At 42.6% G+C, this 25,324-nt stretch overlaps 1 protein-coding gene and 1 long non-coding RNA gene across 3 annotated transcripts in view; one reads left to right on the top strand and one right to left on the bottom strand.

Annotated features, from left to right (window-relative positions):
* Positions 1-1,070, bottom strand: part of GNG12 (G protein subunit gamma 12) — a 62,576-nt gene extending 61,506 nt beyond the window's left edge. Inside the window, exon 1 of one of the 2 annotated variants that reach the window (XM_061633387.1) lies at positions 658-1,070. The gene's annotated coding sequence lies outside the window, so the exon portion shown is untranslated. The remainder of the gene's footprint in view (positions 1-657) is intronic. The other variant, XM_061633386.1, reaches the window with a different exon arrangement.
* Positions 401-24,184, top strand: LOC133387803 (uncharacterized). The gene is made up of 3 exons (XR_009763571.1): positions 401-662; positions 3,522-3,628; positions 20,418-24,184. It is a non-coding gene; the product is annotated as an uncharacterized LOC133387803 (long non-coding RNA).
* The last annotated feature ends 1,140 nt before the right edge of the window (positions 24,185-25,324 follow it).

Consider the following 25,324-nt stretch of genomic DNA (forward strand, 5'->3'; position numbering starts at 1 on the left):
TTGCTTGTGGGCTACCCAGAAATATCTGGCTGCCCACCATGGAAACAAGATGTTGGGCAGGATGAACCTTCGGCACGATCCATCAGAGCTCTTCCGACGTTGAACATAACACAAAATCACACTCCGTGTTCTCCAACATGGCATGAAGACCTACCCACCGGGTGCGTACACCACAACACTGATTAAGATCCCCACGTCGTTTTGACAAGGAACAGGGCACTCGATTCACTCTTTCCGCCCACCCTCAATGCCAAAACGAGGGGAATCGGAACTCGAGGGTGGTTAACGATCCTGCGTTAAAAAAAGCGCTTCTGGCATGGAAACATTGGCCTAGCCAGCCCAAGAGTTGCCCATGCGCAGCAGCCACGCCTCACTCAGCGCCGCATAGTGGCGAGGAGGAGGCGACGATGCAGGAGAAAAAGCTCGCCTCTGTCTGCCCAGCGCCGCCGGCTGAACTACGCGCCGAGGGCAGCAAAGAAAGGGCAGCGGGTGGCAGTTAAGGGGCAGTCCTTCTCCGCCAGCCGCCGTCGCCTTCTCCGCAATGGCGGGAGGCGGGGACAGCGCTCGGGTAGAGAAGGAGGAAAGACAAGCTCTTCCTTTCGCGGAGGGAGGCCCTCCCGCTCCCTTAGCCTCCGGTGCTGCGCCTCTCCTGCTTACCGTCGGTGGGTCCTTCCCTCGTCGTCTTTGTCGCTGCTTCGGCCGCCGCCGCCGCCGCCCTCACAACTCGGGACTCCTCCGTCTCTATGGACGACCGGAGCTGGCCGACCTCTCACCCGCTCCTCCTCCTCCCGTTGCTGGCTCCGCCTGGCCCCGGGCGGGGAAGGCAACGAGGCTTCCTGGGCCAGGACTGAGCTCTTTTCGTCCGCCCAGCAGCGCCTCAGCCAGCTTTGAGCGGATCTGGGGAGCGGGCGGATAGGTTGGGGAGTCCTCTTCGCTTCTTTCCCGCTGTCCCCTGGCTCTTCAGATCCAGAAACCTTGCCGGGCAGGTTTCGCGCCTTAATCTGAGGCCAGTTTAGAGTAGCGGACGTTATTGCCCCTCTTCCTAGAGCGGCTCAGCCTCTGTTGAATGCAATGCAGTGCCGTATCGTGAGAAGCGGAGGGCGTGGAACGGAGAATATCGCGAAACTGTCGGGAGCCTTTAGGGGACCCCAGGGGCGCTGCCTGTTCCATTTAGGCCATATAGAACTGTGCTCCAGGAGTACGGCTGTAGCCGAGGGTGGGCAGAAGGTATACATACTAGTAGTTTTTCTCCCTCTCATATAATACCGGAACGCCAATGAAGCTGAATCTTGACAGATTCAGGCGGACAAAATTAAGTACTTTTCTCACATAGCGCATAATTAAACTTCGGAATTCACTTCCACAAGAGGTAGCGATGGCCTCTTGTGCTTGGGTGGCTTTAAAAGAGAATTACCTTAATTTGTGGATGCTAAGACTTATCACTGACTACTAGCCAGGCCACATTCACACTGTACATTTATTCCACTGTTATTCCACTTTATAACAGTCATGGTTTCCCCCAAAGAATCCTGGGCAGTGTAGTTTGTGAAGGGTGCTGAGAGTTGCTAGGAGACCCCTATTCTCCTCACACAGCTACAATTCCCCAAGTAGTTTGTCAGTCCTTTTCCCCAGAGAACTCTGGGAACTGCTGACCTATAAGGGGACTATGGATTTCCCAACAACTCTCAGTATCCTTCACAAACGACACTTCCCAGAATTCTTTGGGGGAAACCATGACTGTTTAAAATGGAATAATAGTGGAATAAATGTACAGTGTGAATGTGCCTGTCGGAGGCGGTATTGTCCTGAATACTGGTAGCTGGGAATCCCAAGTGAGGAGTGCTATTGCACTCAGGTTCTCCTTGTGGCTTTTCCATAGGCATCTGATTAGCCACTGAGAATTGGCCTGATCCTGCTGATTCTTCTTAGATCTTTGGCTGATTTGCAGTACATCCACTAGGGTTTGAATACCCGCAATGACAAAAAGGCCTCCACCTTTGGGTTTTAAGGTTACTAGGCATGGATATTTGTAAAAAGGACTGTGAGTTCAGTCCTGGCATTGAAAAAACATTCTTAGATTGAGCATGTGTTGAATTTTAAGTGTGTCTGTTCCCTCACCCATCGCTATTTTGCATCTGTTGGGGGTTCTGTTAAAAACAAAGTAGATCCTTCCAGCCTGAAGTCTGCCTACTCCTGGTAAGCCCTGCACTGCTTGCTGCATGTTGATCATATGCATTTCTTAGAAATACACAAGAAATCCTAATGGATCAGACCAAAGGTCTATCTGGGCCATCCAATTAGATGTCTCCAGAAATCCTACATGCAAAGCATAAAGGCAATATCTTTCCCCCCTCTGTAGCCCCCCTCCCAACAGGCTGCCTTTGTATTTATTTTTATGTGCTTAATTATTAAATGGCTGCCCTCTCATTTGTTCCAGAAAGAACCTCCACTTCCTTGTCAGCTCAATTTTCCATCTGTATATAATAAATAATGATAATGCACCTCATGTGGAATTATGAATAAAAAAAGGTGAAGGGTTGAAAGTAGGAATGGTGGAGAATATCTGCTAAATCAGTACCAGATTCAGACAGAATTTGACAGTCCACTATCTATTCGGACCGGCACTGACTTTTGGTGGCGGGCCGCAGCTGTAATCAGCATGGATTTTTCGCAGCGGCCCCCAGCTGTAATAATCACAGATTCCCCCCCACATTTTATGTCATTATCTTTGTAATTTCATCTAAGTTGATGCACTCATAACAGTGTGTAGGTGTGATAAATAGGAAAAAATAAACCACATAGAACACCGTGATCATTTACATAGGCATTTAAGTTAAAAATTATGCATTTTTTTTCACAACCAAAACCAACAGTGGATCAAATTGGCAAGTGCCAAAGTAAGCGGGAACCAAAAAAGGGCAGACCGGGATGGAACGACGGACTATCCAAATACAAGTGAATCAGAACTAGGCAGCAAACCCCATCCTGGTTGAAAGGGATAATAAACACAGGAAGAGTATAATAGCTGCCATGAAGCTTGTTTCAAAATTGTAGAATAACTGAACTCAGACTTACGTGTTAGAATAGTTTGTTAAAGGGTTGTCATCAACTCACTTTTACTCAGAGTAGACCCATTGAAATTAATGGCCATGACTAAGTTTGGCCCACTAAATCTCAATGGGTCCGCTCTGAATAAAAGTAAGAATACAACCAAATTCTCATGTATTTAAAAGTCTGCAAGAAGAAACCTGATAACCATATTTGGTTGCTGAATCTACTCCTGAATATGATTTGCAATTAGTGAAAATTGTTTTTTAAAGATGTCATCTTTTCTAGCCTATCGAAGAATATCCTCAGAACACTATTGAGTTTGTTATTTGCTATTGCTTGTTATATTATGAGATCTGTATCCTGTTGTTTCAGTACAAGATATCAGTCCTAAGTATGAGTCAGTATTGCTGAAGAAGATAATGGAACAATTCAGGACATGTCCCATTCTGTCTCCATTTATTTCCATCCAGTCACAATGACATCATAAAGAACAGATGGATTGTAAAAGTGAAATGTATCGGGAAAGACTAAAAGAGTGCATGATGAGCCCTGAGAAGATGAACAACATCTGGTACAGGTATGTGAGAGGAAGGGACAATGCAGAAGGTCACTAATCTAATTGAGAAATAAAGGTCACATTCTTGGTAATTGCAAAAGGGTAGCCTTGTTAGTGTAGTGGTTTAAATGTTTAATTTAAATCTCTTTAAGAGATTTCATGTTGGTGCAGCTATTCCCACAATTGATTGCAGATGGCACTCTCAGATGTCCATACCAACCAAGAATTCTCCCATTCTCAAAGGCTCTACGTGTATTCCTAGATTGTACTTTTTCAGAATAATCACACTTGGCCAATAGATGGCGCCATCTCTTTATGAAAAGTTACTGCTAGGAGCACTAGTTTGACGATTCCAGAAAAAGACAAATGTAGGCAATGCCTTTTATTGTGGCCTGGACCAGTGAACTCTAACCATGTAGAGCAGGATGACTGAGGTATGTGTTTGCCCTATTTTGATGAATGAATTTCATCCTGAGGCTGTGGATAGGTTGCTTGAAGGAGGCCATCCACTTACTCCTTGCATCCATGTTCACCTTGGCTAATTTGATCATCAGGGGGGAATTGGCCTTATGAGTATAGAGATTTTAAATGCTTTCTTGGATGAGGGCTGTATTCCAATTACTGTAACACTGCTAATTTAAAAATGCCCTCTTTGGATTCCACCATTCTTGATAACTACCGGAGAGTCTTTTAAATTACTATTTTTTGGTAAGGTGTTAGTGCTCACAACTGTATTCCAAGCTTTCTTGATAAGACTGATTATTTAGGTCTATTCATCTGGGTTCAGGTCCAATTTTAGGGATTGAAATGCCCTTGGTGGATGACCTACACTGGGAACTAGACAGGGAGTATTGAATTCCTGTTGGTTCTGCTGGACCTCTTAAGTGTCTAGACACTGAGGGTCTTGTAGGTATCATAAAATAGTGCCTTCAGTTCTATCTGGCTGGTGTTTCCCAGATGGAGGTGCTGGGGACTACTGTTCAACCCATTGGCCTTTGGGGTCCCTCATAGTTTTATCCTGGCTCCCATGCTATTTAACATCTACATGAAACTACTGGAAGAGGTAATCAAGAGTTTTGTGGTAGGGTGCCATCAATATGATGGATATCCATCCTCATCCTAAAATGATCCTGAAGTAGACAAGCTCCATAACAAAGCCAACCAATCTACCTCCCCACCTAACAAGTGAATACAAATTTTGCACTCAGGGCAGACTATCCAAATTAAGATTGCAGATTATATTATTTGCACTATTTATTATGATGGGGGCAATTTTTTTTTGCAGAATGGAATTATTTTTAAAGTATAAGAGTCATAGAGGGCAGTAAATATATGTGAAAGGGCAGCAGATACTGGGAACAATATTTAGGAACTAAAAGTGCAATCATATACATGTCATATGTATACCTACATAGTGGAAGTAATTCCCATAGGTCTTGCTTGCAGGTAAGTGGATACAGGATTATGGCCTAAAGGGGAGTTTGATTTCCCATTTCTTAACCACTGTGACCATTTCAAAGGCTTTTGTCAGTTCTGCTTTTATCCAAGCATTGTCTGCTTTATTTTCTGTCTTTTCTCAGCAGTCATGAGGGCTAGAAATTTGCTTTAAAAAAGAAAAAGAAAAAAAATTCACAGTTGACCATGCTGTAACTTAGTTTTGTACATATTTAGTAGCAGAAATAGTAAAAGACTATCAGAGTATTGTGTACTCCAGAAATACTATTGTGCACTGCCTTTGAAACGTACTAGAAATCATTCTGAACAGGATGCTAACCTAGAGGATATTCTACAGCAGAAGTACATAATTCCATTTTTTATTATAGCAAAGATGAAGGCACAGCAAATGCTGCATTTTGTTTTCTACATCTCCAATAATTTTTACAGCAGTCTTTGTTATGCAATGATATAAAACAAAGAATTATATACTTAATGTAAAATGGAAGTAGAATACATGTTGTCTTTAAACATACCCTCAATGCCTCATAGACTGCACTCCTAGAGAATAACCTTATCTTGGGTGTGGCTTTTGGGGGATGGGAGCTGTTGCTGAAAGGAGGAGGCTGAAAAGCCCCTGTGTGCATGCAGAGAATCACATGCAGTACTTGGATGCCAGCCATAAACCACAACTCAAGACTACTAAGCCCTGTTTGATGCACTGGGATTTAAACACAGTTAACTGTGAACTGGATTCAGTGCTTTAGAAACTGAAGTTAAAATACACAGTCTGAATACTGTATGTCACAGATAGTCTATCTTGAAACAGTGGAAACTTTGGAAAACATTGCATAGATTTTTGGCATCATTGTATTATTGCATTATTGTATAAACAAATGAATATGTTTTCAAATTCTTTCTCAGAAGATGCTCCATTGGGCAGAGCAATCCTACATTCATGTTACTCTGGGACTGGAGATAAGCCACCATTATGCTGGCAGAATGACAGTATGTGTTTAGTCCAGGAAAGGGGGTAAAAATCAGCCAGAAAATACAAAAAAAGAGAGGAAAAATCACAGGCACACTCACAGTGGTGTTGGAAACACCGTCAGTGGCAACTAACTGGGGACTGTTAGTGACAATGCTCACAAGTCATTCTGACAAACAGAGCCAATGAATTTGCAATGAAAGGGACATACCTCCAGAATACACCTCTGCAACACCATGAACACAACACATCTTCACAGTCAGCAACAGTCCCACTATTGCTAATCCTCTAGGTAGGGGTTCAAATCCCCTTACAACCGACAATGCCTACAAGCATTGTTTTATGAGCACAAAGTATTCAGAAGAGAAGACACAATACCCACCTAGTTCCCTAAGCAGGATGCCTGGGCCATGGGCTCAAGTTCCATCCACAGAGAAATTTTTGATAGGCCGCCAGGAAGAAGTGCCAGGACACACAATAAGGTCAGCCAGAGGCACACACTGATACCAGCCCATTGATGGCTCATTGCCAGAGGGCATCACGGTGGGAAACAGGAGATGGGTGTTTGAGACAAGGGGAGAGAGCCTTCAATCACCTTTTGAATGTCTGGCTTGTCTCCCCAAAAAACATGCCGGAGGCCAAAGAGAAGGAGCTACCAGAAGTTGAATCCACACTCAGCCACAGAAGCAATAAAACACACGAGGCATTTACTGTATGTTCCTCCCTGCCCTGCCGCAAGACCCATTCATTGATGCCAGGGCAGCAGGAGGAGCCCTAGCTGTGTAGAACAGTTATGTTTTACATGTAGGGGTTGTCCCAGGTTCGAATGTGGGGAGGGCACCTTGACACCAGTCAGCAGGAGTGCTGCATGGAGCAATAGCCTGTCATATGCATGGGCCAATCAGACTTTCTGGCCACTTCTCACCTGGCACCAGCTACTTGCTATTCTGCCTTATGGCCCAGTCCTGCCTGCTAGCATCCCAGAAGCACTCCCTGCCTCTCACCCTCCTCATCCCTTTCCCTTCAGCTCACAATTGACTGCCTCATACACTCTGGCGGCAGCAACCATGTGATTAGTGGACTCTTAAGAGGCCTGTTCCCTCATAGTCCAGGGAGGAGGGGTCTCTGCTACTGAGCCCGTCGAGCTACGTGCCTGTTCCCCTCAGAGCCCAGATGAAGCCAGTTGGGGAAAAGGAATCCCTATCAAGCAACAAAGAGGAAAAAAAGTGGCAATGTCAAAAGTCTTTATTGAACAGCTTCAAGGGTGGAGGATATCCTGAAAGGGAAAGACACGCGAGGTTGCCCACTAGTCACCCCAGGAAAAGCTCCCATGTCTTGGACAATGGCTCTTTAGATAGCAGTGCAGAAGGTGCAGTGCCCCTTGGAGCACCAGGATCACCTACTGCATAACTGCCGGGTAAAGTGGGCAGGGAGGCCATCTACGTGGATATGGTTTTTTGTTTCATTTCCCACCACCTGTTGGAGTCATTGGGAAGTAAATTCTTTGCCTCGGGTCTGGGGCTGGTGTTACAGTTGCACTGTCAACGGGTATAGCTGTGGATTGGATTGGGTATAGGATTTGGTGGTCCTTCCCTGTGCAGCCCACATCCTGTCCTTGACTGCACTACATTTTAGCCATTTTTCATGAAGTGTCCTGCCAGCAGCATATTTGGGGTGTTGCATCATCATATTCTTCATGGCAGCTGTGTATCTGGCATTCTGCCAGCATAGTGGGGATTCCACCAAATCCTATAGCCTCTCAGCCAGTAGATCTTAAGCATAGGGTTGCACCTTAAATTAACTCTAGAAACTAAGCTTTCTGTGCATTTTTATCTAACTCAGTATTATTTGTCCTGAGAGGCAGTGGCTCTCAGGGGTTTCATACTAAGGACATTGCCAGCCCTATGCAGAGATACCAGGAACTGAACCTGGGACCTTCTGCATGCAAGAGAGATGCTCTGCCACTGAGCTACAACCCTTCCTTCTTGCATATGTTCACTCAGCTGAAAACATTAGTGCAACTTTTCTTATAATTGTTCACTTTATCTCAGTCATCTATTGATGAAAGAATATGCAAACTTTTGTGTTGCTCAGAATTCTCTGTAAAGCAGTAACATCTTTAGTGAGTAACCATGATCTAATATGAAAAGAGTAGTCACAGTAAGTTGTTCAGCTGTGGTGTACGCTTGGCTTTCCTTGTGTCACAATGTATTTATTATTTATTCAATTTATATCCCACCCTTCCTCCCAGGGTGGCAAACAAAAAAACTAAAAACATTCTAAAACATCATAAAAACTGACTTTACAATATATGAAAACAAAACTTCTTTAAAAACTTTTTTTTAAAAGCTTTTAAAACATCTTAAAAAGCAATTCCAAAATAGATGCAGACTGGGATACGGTCTCAGCTTAAAAGGCTCATTGAAAGAGGAAGGTCTTCAGTAGGCACCAAAAAGATAACAGAGATGGCACCTGTCTAATATTTAAGGGGAGGGAATTCCAAAGGGTAGGTGATACTACACTAAAGGTCTGCTTCCTATGTTGTGCGGAATGGACCTCCTGATAAGATGGTACCTGCAGGAGGCCCTCATCTGCACGGCATAGGACCACAATACCTGTTGGAACGCCTTCCCCGTTATGAACCTGCCCGTACACTATGCTCTTCATCACAGCTCCTCCTCCGAGTTCCTACTCATAGGGAAGCTCGGAGGGTGGCAACGCGGAAAAGGGCTTTTTCTGTGGTGGCCCCTGAACTGTGGAACGATCTCCCAGAGGAGATACGCCTGGCGCCATCGTTACCATCTTTTCAGCGCCAGGTTAAAACTTTTCTTTTCACCCAGGCTTTTTAATATGTTTTAATATGTTTAGTATACGCTGACACTGTTTTAATTTTTAATAATTTTTAACTTTTATATGTTTTATATTGATACATGTTATTGTATTTTTGATGTTTCTTGTCTTGTGAACCGCCCAGAGAGCTTCGGCTATGGGGCGGTCTATAAGTTTAATGAAATAAATAAATAATTGGGTATATAAGGGATAAGATGATCTTTCACGTGTCCTGGTCCCAATATGTATAGGGCTTTGTACACCAAAACCAGAATCTTGAACTTAGCCCAGTAGCAAATGGACAGCCAGTGCAATTATTTCAGCAGCAGGGTGACATGTTGGCAATACCCTGCCCCAGTGAGCAGTCATGTTGCTGCATTTTGCACCAGCTGCAGTTTCCAGACCAATCTCAAGGGCAGCCCCACATAGAGCACATTACAGTAATCCAGCCTGGAGGTTACCAGTGCATGGACAACAGTCATCAGGCTATCGTGGTCCAGAAACGATGGCAGCTATCTTACTAGCGAAAGCTGGTAAAAGGCACTCCTAGCCACTGAGGTCACCTGGGCCTCTAGCGACAAAGATGGATCCACGAACACCTGCAGACTATGAACCTGCTCTTTCAGAGGGAGTACAACCCCATCTAAAGCAGGCAACTTTAGAGAAAAGGCGGGTCAGAGGAGACATGATAGAAGTGTATAAAATTATGCATGGCATTGAGAAAGTGGATAGAGAAAAGTTCTTCTCCCTCTCTCATAATACTAGAACTCGCGGACATTCAAAGAAGCTGAATGTTGGAAGATTCAGGACAGACAAAAGGAAGTACTTCTTTACTCAGCGCATAGTTAAACTATGGAATTTGCTCCCACAAGATGCAGTAATGGCCACCAGCTTGGATGGCTTTAAAAGAAGATTAGACAAATTCACGGAGGACAGGGCTATCAATGGCTACTAGCCATGATGGCTGTGCTCTGCCACCCTAGTCAGAGGCAGCATGCTTCTGAAAACCAGTTGCTGGAAGCCTCAGGAGGGGAGAGTGTTCTTGCACTCGGGTCCTGCTTGCGGGCTTCCCCCAGGCACCTGGTTGGCCACTGTGAGAACAGGATGCTGGACTAGATGGGCCACTGGCCTGATCCAGCAGGCTCTTCTTATGTTCTTTTATGTTAACTGACCAATTATCCGAACTTGGGAACCACCAACCCACAGCGCCTCCATCTTGCTAGGATTCTTACTTAGTTTACTGTCCCTCATCCAGCCCACCACTGAGTACAGGCACCGGTCCAGGGCTTGCATGGCCTCTCCAGATTCAGATGTTACAGAGAAATAGAGCTGGGTATCATCAGCATACTGCTGACACCTCATCCCAAATCTCCTGATGACCGCTCCCAAGGGCTTCATATGGGGGACAAGATGGTACCTTGCAGCACCATATAGCACAATTGCCAAGGGGCTGAAAGACAATCGCTCAATGCTATCGTCTGAAAACGATCCTGGAGATAGGATTGGAATCACTGTAAAATAGTGCCTCCAATACCCATCTCACCAAGTGGGCCCAGAAGGATATCATGGTCAATGGTATCAAAAGCCGCTGAGAGATCAAGTAAGAATAACAGGGTTGCACTTCCCCAGTCCTCCCGATAAAGGTCATCCATCAAGGCGACCAAGGCCAATTCAGCCCCATAACCAGGCCTGAATCCAGATTGGAATGGGTCAAGATAATCTGTTTCATCCAAGAGCATTTGCAATCGCTGCTCAACCCTCTCAAATCACCTTCCCTAAAAAGGGGGTATTTGCAACCAGGCAATAGTTGTCACAAACCAATGGGTCCAGTGTGGGCTTTTTCAGGAGTGGTTGGATCACTGCTTCTTTCATGACTCACTGCTTCGGTTGGAACCACTCCCTCCCCATCAACATGTTGACCACAGCCTGGATCCACTCAGTCAACCCCCCTCGGCAAGCTTTAATAAGCTGCGAAGGGCAAGGGTGGAGAGGACATGTTGCTGGCTGCATCATTGCAAGCACCTTGTCCACGCCATTGGGCAGCATCAGCTGAAACCGATCCCAAGAAGTTGCAGCAGACATTGCACTGGACACCTCACTGGAGACTACAGTAGATGTGGATGGGGCATCAAGACTGCTACAGAGGCCAGCAACTTTACCCTCGAAGTGCCTTGCAAACAATTCATAGTGGGTCTCCAAAGGGTCTAAAACTCCATTTCCTGGAGTAGATGTCAACAGACCCCTGACAATATGAAAAGGCTCCACTGGACGGCTTCTTGAGGATGCAATGGTAGCAGAGAATTGGGCCTTCTTCACTGCCACACAGTAGGCACAGTTATGATGTTTTGCTTGTGCCTGATCAGCCTCACAGCACATCTTTCACCACTTATGCCCTAGCCATCATCCAGCCTGTTTCATTAATCTTAGTTCACTGGCGTACCAAGGTGCAAACTGGGCTCCACAATGCTGGAGAGGGTGCTCAGGGGCAACCGTGTTAACAGCCCAGTGCGCCTTGTTGTTTCACAGCATTGATAAGGGCTTCAACAGGGTCACCTGCTCTATCTACTGCAAACTCCTCCAAGGCATTCAGGAATCCAGTAGATTCCATTATTCTCCAGGGGCGGACCATCTTACAATGATAGATGTATATCTCAGCAAACTGAAGGGTCATATGCCCCTTCCCTAATACTTCAGGCGGGCTGTCTACTTTTTCTTATTTTAAAAAAGTTCTACATGTATGCTTATCCATTTTTTAGTTAATTTCATGTGTACTAATTAAAAACAAAGATATTATTTTAATTATGAATGCCTGCACCAAGGATTGTGTGTACTGAAGTTTCTTGATGACATCATAGGTGTCAGCCAATCAGTGCTGTGCCCATCCAGCTTCTTCTATGAATTTGCACAGCCATTCCCTGAGCCTGAGTCTGGAGAGTAAAGGAACATTTGGAATAAAAACAGCTGTCTTAATCCTAAATTGCTTAGAGTGAGATGCCTTTTTTCTGTGATCACCATATCTACACATTCACTGCCACTTTCCTACTCATTTTCAATTCCAGACCTCTTCCCCGCTCTCTGTATTGTCAGCTGAGTATACAGCAGGTAATGACCCTCTGACCAATTATCCGAACTTGGGAACCACCAACCCACAGCGTCTCCATCTTGTTAGGATTCAGACTCAGTTTACTGGATTCAGACTCAGTTTACTGACTGTTCACTTGTTACAGTCTGCTGGTACTAAGCATATGTTAACTTTTAAAATAGTTGTATGTATTATGTTCTGCCTGGAGGAATGTTCTGTATTTCTTAAAAGCTCCACCAACTGGAACAAGCTTTTTGGGGACAACAGAAACACAAAAGTCATTAATGTATTATAGGTGATCCAGAGATGTCTTCATCCGAAATAAAGATTTCATTTCTGGTGTGTTCACATTTTCTAGGTGCCTAAACTGTAATGTGTGATACTCCCACCAGATAGCACTAGTGCTGGTAACTCAGATACTGTGTGTTTACTGACATAGTACCAATATAACAGACACCTATTAGACAGTACCTCTACTATTGATGACACTGTTTTCCCTCCCCTTCTATGGCAGCCAAATACCTCTTGCAGGAAGTCTGTAAAATGTTTTTTATGGTTTGCTATGTTAAATAGACATTCTTCTTTAATGCAGAAAGTTCTAAATCTCTTAACATTCTCTGCAACATAGAAATAACATCAAGCAGATGTTAGAGCATACTGCTCTTCATGTAAAGGATTCAGGCTAATTTAGAAAATGATCAAGGTGGTTCTTTGTGACTTAAGCTAACCACCATAAAAGTTTTTCATGCCACCCTCTAAAATTAAAAAAGGTAAGTTTCTGGGTTATTTAATTAAAAGCACACAGCTGCAGACTTTGACATTTGTGGCAGCTTCAGATTCAATTTAAAATGATTGCTAGAACATTGCTGACTCCCTCCACAAGATTATTTACTGCTAGTGTCACCAGTATATGCATGTAGATTAAAATGAACACATTAATAGTTCAGTATGCAAAATGAACTATGAAGAAAGATTTGTGGTTTGAGCCAACTTTTGGAAATAACTGACAGGAGTATCAGTGTTCTCAAGCAATTCCTTTAAATGCTCATGTGATCTTTGGAGAGACTGAAGGTTGTGCAGACAGGCAGGTCCCTGGAAGAGCTGGAGACACAGTGCCTAGCTGTAGGGTAAAGGATGTTAATGATGATTTTTTAATTTGTACACAAATTGATGTCAATATAGTGGTTAAGAAAGTATAGAAACCAGCTATACAAGCATTAAAATACAAACATTCATAATTAAAATATACAATAAAACAATTCCATTAAAAATTAAAATATAAACATCCATAATTAAAATAGACAATAAAATCCAATATAAAACCCACTGTGAGGACTGGGTATCCTCACAGGCTCCTGCTAAATTATTCAAAGTAGAATAACTAAAAATTGACACATGGCTAATAATTTACAAACAGCTGGTATAGCACAGTGGGGAGGAGAGCCTGGCTGGGAGTCCAGAGTCTGTAAGTTCAAATCCCTGCTCGTGTCTCCTGGCAGTTGCGGACAAGGAAGGGGCTGGCTTGTGCAGCTGTGGCAAGCAGGCCCTAGCCAGCTGGGGAGGACTAGCCTGAGGGAGGCAATGGTAAACCCCCTCTGAATACCACTTACCATGAAAACCCTATTCATAGGGTAGCCATAAGTCAGGATCAACTTGAAGGCAGGCCATTTTCCAATAATTTACAGAGGACTAGCCATAGTAATTTGTTTATTTATTATTAAATTTATATTTTTATTCTGCCCTTCCTCCTAGAAGTAATCTGTTGTAGCAAAGAGTCTTGTGGAACCTGTGGCCCTCCAGATGTTGTTGGATTATAACTCCCATCATCCCTCACCAATGGCCATGCTGACTGGGACTGATGGTCGTTGGAATCTGACAACATTTGGAGAGTGACAGGTTCCCCATCTTTGCCTTGAAGAGTAGCCTGTATATATTGTGGCATAAGCAGCCTTTCATAGACCAGAACCTACTTCATCAGATGCATGAAGTGTTATCCTGAGATAGTGTCTGTCAATGGTATATAGATAAAGATTATAATAATAGAATCATAGAATAATAGAGTTGGAAGGTGTCTATAAGGCCATCAAGTCCAGTCCCCTGCTCAGTGCAGGATTCCAAGTTAAAGCATAATAGATACGCATTGTACTGCTTGGCCCACTTCTCTGAGTGGTGAGAAGGTATGGGGCACAGTGCTTACCCAAATTTGGTTCCAATAAGAAGGAGGTCACTGGAGGTTTATTGATGTTTTGTAATATTTGTGTTTATTTTCAAATATATAGGTTGAGCATAGGTAGAGGCACAGCTTAAACATGCCAACAGACAGCTGAAACCCACTGTACATCTCTAGGGAGACAGCCAGCATCCCAAAATGTTGTAGTTTACCGAGCCCAAAACCTCAGCTCTCTGTGTCTTTGTCAGTCTCACTCAAATCACAGTCTGTCTTTCTTGTACACACAGCACTATCAGGGGTGGGGAACCTCAGGCCTAGGAGCAAAATGCAGGCCTTCAATCCTCTCTGTCTGGCCCTTGGGACTCTTTCAGCACTTTAAACAGCTCCTTGAAAGTCTGTGCTAGAACCTGACAGAGCCACCAGTCTCCACTAGGGCCAGATGGCCATGAAATGCAAGTCAGTAAAAAGGTCTGTGTCAGATTTATTGTGATGTAAACTTTAATGAACTAGACTGGCCTGCTTCTGTTCTCCTTCAAGCAGCGGATACAACTGGAAACAGCCTCCATGGGCTGGTAGGCAGCTGTTACGTACAGCAGAGTGGCCTGCTCCACTGCCTGGAGAGTTTCCATGGTACTGCCAGCTGCTGAAAGTTTCCACATAGCGGGTTGCTCTGCACATTACAGCAATTGCTTAGAGCAATAATCACACATGGAGGCAGTTTCAGGCAGTCACCACATGGCTACAATAACATGCAGACCAGCTCTAAATAAGTAAATAAATAGTGTCTTTAATTATATCTCCTCTTGAGTTGCTGCAGAACCTTTCCACTGCTACAGAATTCTGCCCATTCCCTCTAATTTGTTCTTGTTTGTGTATGATACAGCATACTGTAAACTCAATTTTGAGTGCTGAGTCACTGTCCCTTGGGATTGGGTGCTCCCCAGAAGTGAATCTCACCCTCTTCCATTTTCTGCTACAATTACTCACCTTTGCAGACCCCTTATTATTTCATATGCAACAGGAGTTTGAATTGAGCCAAAGGACAGGCTAGCAACAAAACAAAATGAAAAAAAACCACCCTCCAAAATGAAAAAACTGACCTCAGCTGCAATGGTCTTTGGTTCTGATTAATACCCTTTTCCCCAATTTTCAGTAACACGTCTCTGTCAAGTGCACTTTATCTAATTCAGCCAAACAAATGTAAAAGCAGTTTCCTAAGGATGGTACATCCATTTACAGCTTGTACATCTTCTTCTCTTGTTGCTGTCTCATCAATATAAGGAGAAGCAATGATTCAAATCAGAAGGCGCAATCTTGCTGAGGGATCTCAGATACTACAAACTCAAGAAGGGTTTAGCATTTCTTTTCAGGCGTGATCTAGTCAGATGACTGGCAAATCTGAGGGCCTTTCCCCCAGGTATTGGGGTGGGAAATGCAAAATGTATACTGTGGTAGAGCAGCACTAACAAGGAACCAGTGTCAATGACACAATATCCCACTTGTGGTGAGATATAATCCACGGGAAGGAGACCTTTGTGGAAGACAGCTTTGCTATGAGGGATTATCTTTAAAAGAGAGAATGAAAGATGTGCAGAGGGGAAGTGTAGTTTCCAAAGAACAACCCAAAAAAGTGCAAGAAAATATAGCTTTACAACATGTTATGGTATTCTGTGAAGAAAGAAAATTGTCCCACTGATGAAGTCTTTTTTCTTTTATTTTCCGGGGGGCAGGGCTTGTTTTAAAGGACACTCCCTGCTTGGGTGGTACAACATTCCTATTCAGCATCTAAAGAATGCATTTTAAAATTTTAAAGGTCATAAAATGGCACAGAGGAGGAGGAGGGATTTGTGTTCCTCATCACTGTGATGTCACACACATTATTTGCTGCATTCACAGGTCATTTGCACAGCCTCCTCATATCACTATCACAAAACATGCTTTTGCTTAAAGAAAAACACACATTTCAGTGGTAGGGAAATACATTTCCTCTATAACAGACATCCTACCTTGAAGAAAAGCAACTTGATCACCTGCGATAACTGAATAAAGGTTGTATCTTGGTGAATCAAAAAAAGACTGAAGCTAGATAGTGGCTATGACAAACTCGTATATTCTGAATAGACCACCAGTGTCTCTTGAGAATCTATAATCTTGCACCCTGTGGTGAGCCCTGAATAAGCATATATTCTCCCTCTCCCCTGTCCCCCTCTTTCAGAGCCTCTTGTCTACAAGGAACTCTGTACATGCTCTGAAATCCAAGACTGCTCTAGTAGATAACATGTAACTAGGTAAATTAGATTGATGTTTTGATTTCCTTTTCAGATTTTGTGTGTGTGTGATTGTTGTCTTCCATTTTTTCTTCCTTCTCTTTTTTCCCCAAATAACAAATTTTAAATATTTGAACATTTGGCTTCAGTAGTTTTAAAAAAGGAAATTCTCATTGGAATCCTTCCCATGTGCTAAGACTACAGGGAAGCTAATCTATCCCTTGTGTTCCAAGGATATTTCACTAGTTTTTGTTGTGTTCTAGGTCCTCTTTGGGGAAATAAATCCAAAGTTCCTGGTTATTCAATATTTCTAGAGTTGGACTTAAGGACGGGCTTCTTGTCAGTTGGGCTTAGAAATCTTTTAAAATAGTCAGACAGCCTAGAACTGGTGTTCCCAAACTGTGGCCCATGGACCACCAGTAATCCACAAGCTTCATTCAGGTGGTCTGTGGCATGTTTGCATTAAATACTTATATTGATTTTTAATTGTATTTTATTGCTTCTTTTATTTTATTACAATTCGAATTCTATGGAATGCATATTGTAATAAAATATAAGAAATAAAAAGCAATTAAAAACAATTAAAAATCATACAGCATCTAGCACAGTGCATTATAATTGGTACAATAGGCAGAAAAACAATTAAGTGGTTGCCAAGATCAGCAATTTTCAAGTGGTCCATGGAGAGGGGGGAAGTCTGGGGACCACTGGTCTAGAAGTTTCTTCATGTGAGGATCAGCCTGTGTTGGCAGTCTGTCAAGATTCTTTCTAGTGGGGAGACGGACCCATATTAAAAAATAAAGTTCACCAGTAGGGAATGTTCCCCTGAACCATAACAGTGGAAAATATAACACTCTTGGCTAAAGGTCAAAACCAGACATTCCAGTAGAAAAGATTGGACAATGAGGTAGCAGTTAGTTTATTTTATTTCCTTACATTTAAATCCCACCTTTCTTTCATCATGGAACCCAAGTGAGTGTACATGCAGTTCCCAGGCAGTCTTCAATCCAAGGCACAGATCAGATCCAGGCCTGTGGAGCTTCAGCAAGATGGTGGCTTTGTGTGATTTCAGACCATACCCTGAGAGACCTCTTGGAGAGTTGACAGCAAGGGAAACAGCAATAGTACCTGTGATATCTTTCTGACTAGTTCTGATTATTCCATTGTCTCTCCTGCCTCCCGAGCGCCGGTTCATAAAAATGTACACTTGAAGATGATATGGTCATCCAGTCCATCTCTCTGTAATATAGCAAGGTATCCCTCATCCAAATATGGCTTGCAGGTACCAGATGCACTGAATAAGTACCCCTGGCAAGCACCCAATTAAATCTTCTCTCTGGAAGTGCCTATAAAAAGTTTCCCTGTACAACAGGGTTGGGGAAACCTGTGGCCACTCAGATGTTGCTAGACTACAACACCCATCATCCCTGACCATGGACCATGTTGATTAAAGCTGATGGGAAATTGAGTCTATCAACACCAGGAGAACCACAAGCTCACCATCTCTTCTATACTGGAATGGGAAATACATAGAATTTCCTGTGCACTTGAAGCACTGAATCCAGACTGTCAACCAGTTTCTTGATTTTCCGTTGAGCATTTCACTTTCTGTTGTCATCAGCGACTTTCAGTCCAGGAAATGTATGAAGATTAGTGTCAGGACAATGGTTGACAAATGAAAAGAAATGTGATCAGGGAGCACATGTGGTACTACTATGTGGAAGAAAAGAAAGCAACCAACATATTGTTTCTGTCCGACAGAAGTTTGTTTTTCAAATGTTGTTTGTCCATGGTATTCTGCTATGTCAGAGAAAGAAATGTAATCTGGGAACGGACCGGAGAGATGCTTAATCTTATGACTTCAAAAGCATCCCAACTTGGAGACAATATAAAAAGTATAAAGCCTGCAATCCTGTTCCCCTTTACCTGGGAGTAATCTCCACTGAGCAGAATGGGATTTACTCCTGAGCAAACAGGTATAGGATTGTGCATAGGATTGTGCTGTAAGAGCATCTAATAGCATTAGATTGTGGTTGGGTGGGTACTTGCTTACCTGTCTGTACCATAAAAATGTGGTTTTTCTCAATACATAATTGTTTGTGCTTGTCCTCAACATGCTGCTTTCAATCTAGATTGATTGTAGATCCTGCTGTCCAGACAGGTGGGTCTGGTTACTTGCTATGCATTCAAAAACTCTCCCTTTGCAATCTTGGTATATTCCCACCCATGTCATTGGGTAGGTATACACACACACACACACACACACAAATTCTGGGACTGCTTACATCTGTATTCAAATTGACACACTGTGGAGCAATGCAGAATCAACCTGCAATGAGATTTATTTTCAGAATGAAACCAGTTTGTCAAGAAGCACTTTTCAGGGGCATTTTATTAAATAAATAAATATAATGCAGAAAGACTATGCATTTCAAAAAAGAGAAAAAAGTCACGGGCCTATCATCTTCTGTTTTTACTTTTGAGTAGTGAATCCAAGATTCTTGAGGAATAGTGGAGAGGGGAGTCTACAGTTTGCAGCTCTCAAACTTCATTTTTCATAATATTTCCTTTGCTTCTCTAAGGCAGAAGAATCTGTATTTGAGACAAGCCTTTAGGGCTGGGATGGAAGAATCATGCTATAGTTAGAAACAATTTACGCAAAGAGGAAACATGTCAAGCGTCAGAAAGAAGCCAGTCCTCTGGAGAAAACCTGCCTGATTCATGTTTATGAGCTGCACTGTATCAAAGGGAGCTGGCCCTGTAAAACACTAGCAGAGTGTGCTCATGAAGCTGAAATATGACTCAGTCGGTGCCTCATCATTAAATCATGCTGTCAGAAATGTTGATTTACTGCTGGACACAATTGTTTTAAAACAATAAATGAACAGGCCTTGGTGGGAAATTTCCCAACTTGATTATATTAAATAGTTTTAAAGTTTTGTAAAAAAAAAAAAATTTAGATACATTTTAAATATTCTCCTCAGTCTGCTTGTGTATAAATCATCACTTCATAGCAGCCTCTATATATTTTGTATTGACCCCGAGTTTGGATGCTTTCAAAGTCATCAAATTAAGCATACAGCTAATGCTCCCTTAGAGACAGGAGGACTGACGGAATATTTCTAAGTAGCTGTACATTTTATAGCCATGTGTTGTAAATAGGGAGATTAGCAATTTACCTCATCTTTTGATTCCCTGTTCCCTAGAATCTTCATGCCAACATTGCATATCCAATCCCATAAATTAAGGGTGGGCAGAATATAGATCAGAATCTACTGGGAGGTCTCTGGATCACGGGGTCATAGGAAGTTGTCTTATACAGAATGAGACCATTGGTCCATCCAGCTGAGTATTGTCTATGTTGACTTGCAAAGGAGCTCCAGGGCTCTCTCCCAGCCCTATCTGGAAGCTTAGAATGCAATTTTTTACTTCTGAGATTTTGACATTAGGAACAGTGGAACCAAAAAAGCTTTTTTTGGTCTCAGTTCAATTATTTGTCTAGCTTTCCATCAAATTGTAGTTTCATCATTGAGACTAGATTTACATCTAGTTTTTATATTAAGTGCATACATACCCACACATACAAAATAGATGTGCCATTTTGGATGAGAAGTGTTATATATGGTTTTGAGGTGCTTGAACTTTTAAATTATTCATGAAGTAGTCCTTTCACCACTGCATTCTCAATTATTAAATGTTTTCCTGACTCTTTTTAAAAGCAGTGTGATATAAAGCATATTACAGATGGTAGGTGCTTTCTGATGGGTATTTATTATGAGACTTGTGATCCTCATGCATGCATTTTCTTTTGCAGTGTCCACATGGTGTCATTTGTCATCAGTATGCAAGACTGTATCCCCTTACTGTCCGCCATTTAATTTACCAGGGAAATTTGGTAACTTAAAAAAACCCTAGCTGATTACCCATTTGTAATATCTCAGTGACTCATTTACAGTATTAAGCTCCCATCTGGAAGCACTCAGTAATCCAGTTAAAACATTAGTAGGGCACGAGTGATCATGTCTAAGTGTCTTTTCCAGGAATGGGCACAGCTGATGTATCAGATGAAGCCGCTGAAAAGCACTCCTGACTACCATCACCAGGAAACATCCAGGATCACTGTTGGATCCAGTACCACTCCAAAGCTGCACACCAGGTTCTTAAGGGGGAGGGCAATTCCATCCCAAAGAGGCTAAACACCTGATCCTGGATCAAGCTCTTCTCATAGACACAGGCTGGGTGAGAGAGTCTGAAGAGGTGTTGAAGAGGGGAGCATCACTAGAATAGAGTGCTTCCAGGCACCTCTTTGTCCCAGAGGCTCATGTGAAGAAGCACAGTCTCATCCAGATGTTTACCTTTCGGTGAAGGACAGAGGTGGACAACCACTTGTGGCCCTCTGGATACTTTTTGTAAAGGATGGCTCCCACAATCCCTGACTATTGGCCATGTTGACTGGGTCTGATGGGGGTTGGAGTCCAACAACATCTGGTGGGCCACAGGTGAGTCATCCCAGATGTAGGGTTCATAATTTGGTACTGAAAGCTGTCTGCCTGGCAACATGCACCTCATGTAGAGCTGGAAGAAGTTTTCTCCACTTTTCCTGGTTCATTCCCTTCCCAACTCCTAGTTTTTAGCTCATGCCACAAAATATCCCCCAGCCAGAAAGGACCATCTTCCTTATCACAGCTACAACATGTTTTGCAAGCTTAACAAATCTGTGGGCTCATATAAAAGGACATGTATGTGTGGCTGATAGAAAGAGAAGTGTGGCAGTGGCACAAACATGTTCAATATGGCTATTAAACACGTAAAGCTCTGATATGAAATGATTTTGTACCAAACATAGATAGCAGAGGCTGGGGTTTCACCGAGATCTTTTTTACAGCAGCTGCAGGAAATTTTTACAGCAGTTTATAACAGGATAACATTTTTTCTCTTTGAAATATCTAAGCAGGAAAAAAGAAGTTAGTGAGTAAACATGAGCTGGAAATTAGAGACAATACCAAATAAATGTCATGTTTCATTACTCATATTTTAGTAGCGATTCCCTTGTGATAAATTTACAGATTAGTTGTGAAATACTGTGTCTCATTTGCGGCAAGTGGTGATTTCATAGCCCATAACATTGTCTCCCCTTCTTGTAATACAGCAGAGAATCAGAGTCACTTCACAAAAGGTATCATGCTGGGAATTTTGCTTTCATGCCCTGCTGCCAAGCATCCCAGAGCCATCTGGCTGGACACTTGTTAAAAACAATGCGTGATCCAGCAGGGCTGTTGTGCAGGTTTGCACCTAAAAATCTTAAGTGTGACTGCAGCAAACAAATCTTTCAAACACATCAGGAGCCATGTTTGACTGCTGTTCCCTACTGAGTGAAAGCATGGTAGCAAGCTCAAGTCTGCTTCTGCACAATGTGTGAGAAAGCATTCAATCAGCGGATCATTCAGCTTTGTAATACTGTGAGCACAGCTGGCATATTTGGTATAGCATCTGGGAATTGAGGTGGCTCGAGTGCAATCTGAGAATATATGTATGTTCTTTCCATCTTCATCCTCTGTCCACATTGTTAGTGCTCTGTGTTAACAAAATATACAGGCCAGAGGTAGGGAACGTTTTTCAGTCTGAGGGCCACATTACATTGAGGGAACGCTGTTGGGGGCCATATTCCAGCTGTGAGTGGGGCCACACACACTCATATACACTTAGTCACACACCCCAAACACACTCCCACTGTATAGACAAAAGATATGTTTTATTATTCATAACCTGCTAGGAAATGAAGAAGCATCATAGATCACTCTCCTGTCAGATCCACTTACATGCTGCAGACCTAACCTTATAGCATCCTGACTGTAGCTTTTCCTCCTTTTTTCTTTGACTACTCCCACACATAGTCATAGCCAGGAAAGCAAATGATGCTGGCTGAAGCCAAGCACACCAAGGCACTCGATCAAAAAATGCCACTATAATTTAACCCAAGAAGCTCACTGAGTAACTAGATAGATATTGAGCATACTTGTCTCTAATTGAGTATTGGTGAATTTGACATTAAAAGCTGTGAAGCACCAGCTCTAATTCTTTAAAAACTGCCTGAAGGCTATGAGGTCTGAAGACATATTAGCAACATGATCAAAGAAACACATTGTGGGCAAGCAAATTGAATGTAATCCAGCCACAGCAAAACACTTTTAAGTCCCATTCGTTCCTGCGGAAGAATTAAGCATTCACATAAATCCCATTGAAAACAATAGCACTTAAACAGCTTAACCATGGCTGGACTGGGTCCATTGTATTTAACACAATAGAAAAAAAGAAGTGCAAGGGAGAATTATTAGTTTCAAGAAAAGCTACTGGGTAAGTGTGTGGATAGTGTCATTACATAGATTAGCAACGAGGTGGCACTGGACCTAGTGATATCTGGGTAGAGTCAGAAGTTTCCTGTTGCTGTTAAGTTTTTGGTATAGAGAGATAATATGGTTCTTGTTTAGCTTCCTAGCTGCTGTGTCTTGTAAGCCTTCCATGACTGACTTATAGAGCGTATATTAATAAAAAGTTGTATTTCACACTTAATTCATTGGAAGCTGGGAGGCACAGCCCAATTCTCTAATTAAAATTTGAAATTAAAAGTGTGTTTTAATTTTTGGCCTCTTTTCCTGGGGCCATCTAGTATCAAAAACATTCACTGTCCACCTGAGCCAGGATCAGAGCAGACTGGTCTTCTCCAGTTGTGTCCTCTTCTTGCCTGTCAAAAAGGAGCCATTTATGTCATATAGATGAAGGGGGGGGGAATGGGCGTCTCTATGCCCACAAGAATAATATAGTGAATGGTATGAAGAAAGTGAACAGGTCTCCCTCTCTCATAACCCCAGAGACATCCAGTAAAGGGGATTAGCAGGAGATTCAGGACAGACAAAAGGAAGCACTTCACATAGTGCCAAAATAATTTAGGAAATGTGCTGCAATCATAAATATGTCAACTCAGAACTAAATCCCATTGAATTCAGTGGGGCTTACTCAAAAGTATATGGGATTAGGATTGTAGCCTTAGATGTCTTTAAAAAGGAGATTCGACGAATTCATGGAGCATTGATCTAAAGGGGTCCTCAAACCTTTTGGGCCCATGGGAACATTTGGAAATCAGAAAATGCTGTCAAGCAGCAGAAAACACCAATTTCATAGAGGAAAAAATTGGCAATACTCAGAAGCCCCCCTCACATACATACACCCACACAAACAAACAGACAAGGCATATCCCTCCAAAAAAAAAGTCACAGACAAAAAGCAGGAAACACCTCACCCCAAACAGACAAGCTCCTTTCAAACACACACACGCACACATTTGAATTTAAAATAAAAAATAGGGGGAGAGGGCCTTGGTAGGTGCCAAGGGGAGTACCTGAGAATGCCCTGGTGCCTACAGGCACCACATTGGGGACTCCAGGTTTACCAGTAGCTATTTGTCATGATAACCTCACATGAAACCTCCATCTTCAGAGGCCATGTGTCTTTCCTAGCCCTACCCAGGAATGTCAGGAATTGAACCCAGGACCTTCTGCATGCAAAGCATGTGCTCTACCACCACTGAACTACAGAATTAGCAAGGAAGAGCCATGTGTACCAGTGTGATACATTATATGTGGGGTCCAGAAATTTGAATTAATTCAAAATCCTGGTGCAAGATTGCTAGTGGGAATGGGCAGCACAAGCATATTACTCTATTGGCTCTCACTTCATTTCTAGGCCCAGTTCAAAGAGGGTGTTTTTTTAACCTTGGGACCTTTATTGTTGATTTGTTTTATTACATGTATTTTTATTTTTATTCTTGTTATAAGCTGCCTTGAGAACTTGATTATAGGGCAGGATATAAATGCTTTGAATAAATAATGGAATAAAGCTAAATAAATGTGTGCTCTCTGCTTTTTGTAAACAGCAGCTTCTCCTGCACAAAATAACCTGCTGCTGAAACATCATTGATTCCCCCCCCCCATGCTAGCCATTTAAACGGGAATTACCATTTTTCATTTACTTGCTTTTTTATGGAGAATCCAAACAATGCTGCTCCCAATCCATTTGGCATGTTTCAAAAGCAAACAAAGCTATTCTGGTCAGTTCCACTTCCAGAGCGAGAGTTAATCATGGCAGATTAAATAAATGCAACATACAACAAGCAGAGAGAAGAGCCTTTAAGCAATATATAACAAAGGAAGGGGATCTGGTAGTATCCCTAGTGTGAAAGTAAGTATTTCAAGATTGCCCCTGCCAGGCTTAGATTCCGGTTTCATTGCCTGGTTTGTAAACCAAGATTAAACCACAGTTTTCCAGTATGGATGTAACCAAAAACTGTAGCTTAAAGAAACAAGAAACTGAAGCCAGGCACATAATGGGAGGAGAGGGAGCACATAGACCCATGATTTGTTTTGGGGCCAATAAGCCAAGATTTAATCAGACCAACTGTGTCTGTATGTGGCCTTTGAGAGAGAAAATATCTGAGGCGAAGCTGATGCAAAGGGGACAGGGGTCCTGTATGCTTACCAGGTGTGGAGAAAGACGCTTTTTCAGCTCTACTTTACAAGGCATACCTGCAAAAAATCCTTCCTCTACACCATTTATAAAGCAGAGAAAATTAAACTACTTTAAATCCAGTTTGGCTGCAGGTAGCTATGCCTTTAGGTGTCTACACATGTGTAACATTTATACTGCTGCACAATCACGGCTTTAAGCAGCTGAAATGATAACACGTTAGACCTATTTACTGGACTTCAGAGTTCTAATTTTTGCTTACTATATTCTGCCAATGTATTATGTTTTTTGCACTGCAAAAAAGGTACCTGTCTATTGGAAAAGATTACAGCTCCCTTTGCTGTAAAATATTACTGCCCAGCATTGGTATTTGCTGCAATTTTAGCTACTTTTTACTTTTTCACCTACAATCTTCAGCTGTCAGTCA

This window comes from Rhineura floridana, chromosome 6 (genome assembly GCF_030035675.1).
Source record: "Rhineura floridana isolate rRhiFlo1 chromosome 6, rRhiFlo1.hap2, whole genome shotgun sequence".
NCBI classification, from domain to species: Eukaryota; Metazoa; Chordata; class Lepidosauria; order Squamata; family Rhineuridae; genus Rhineura; species Rhineura floridana.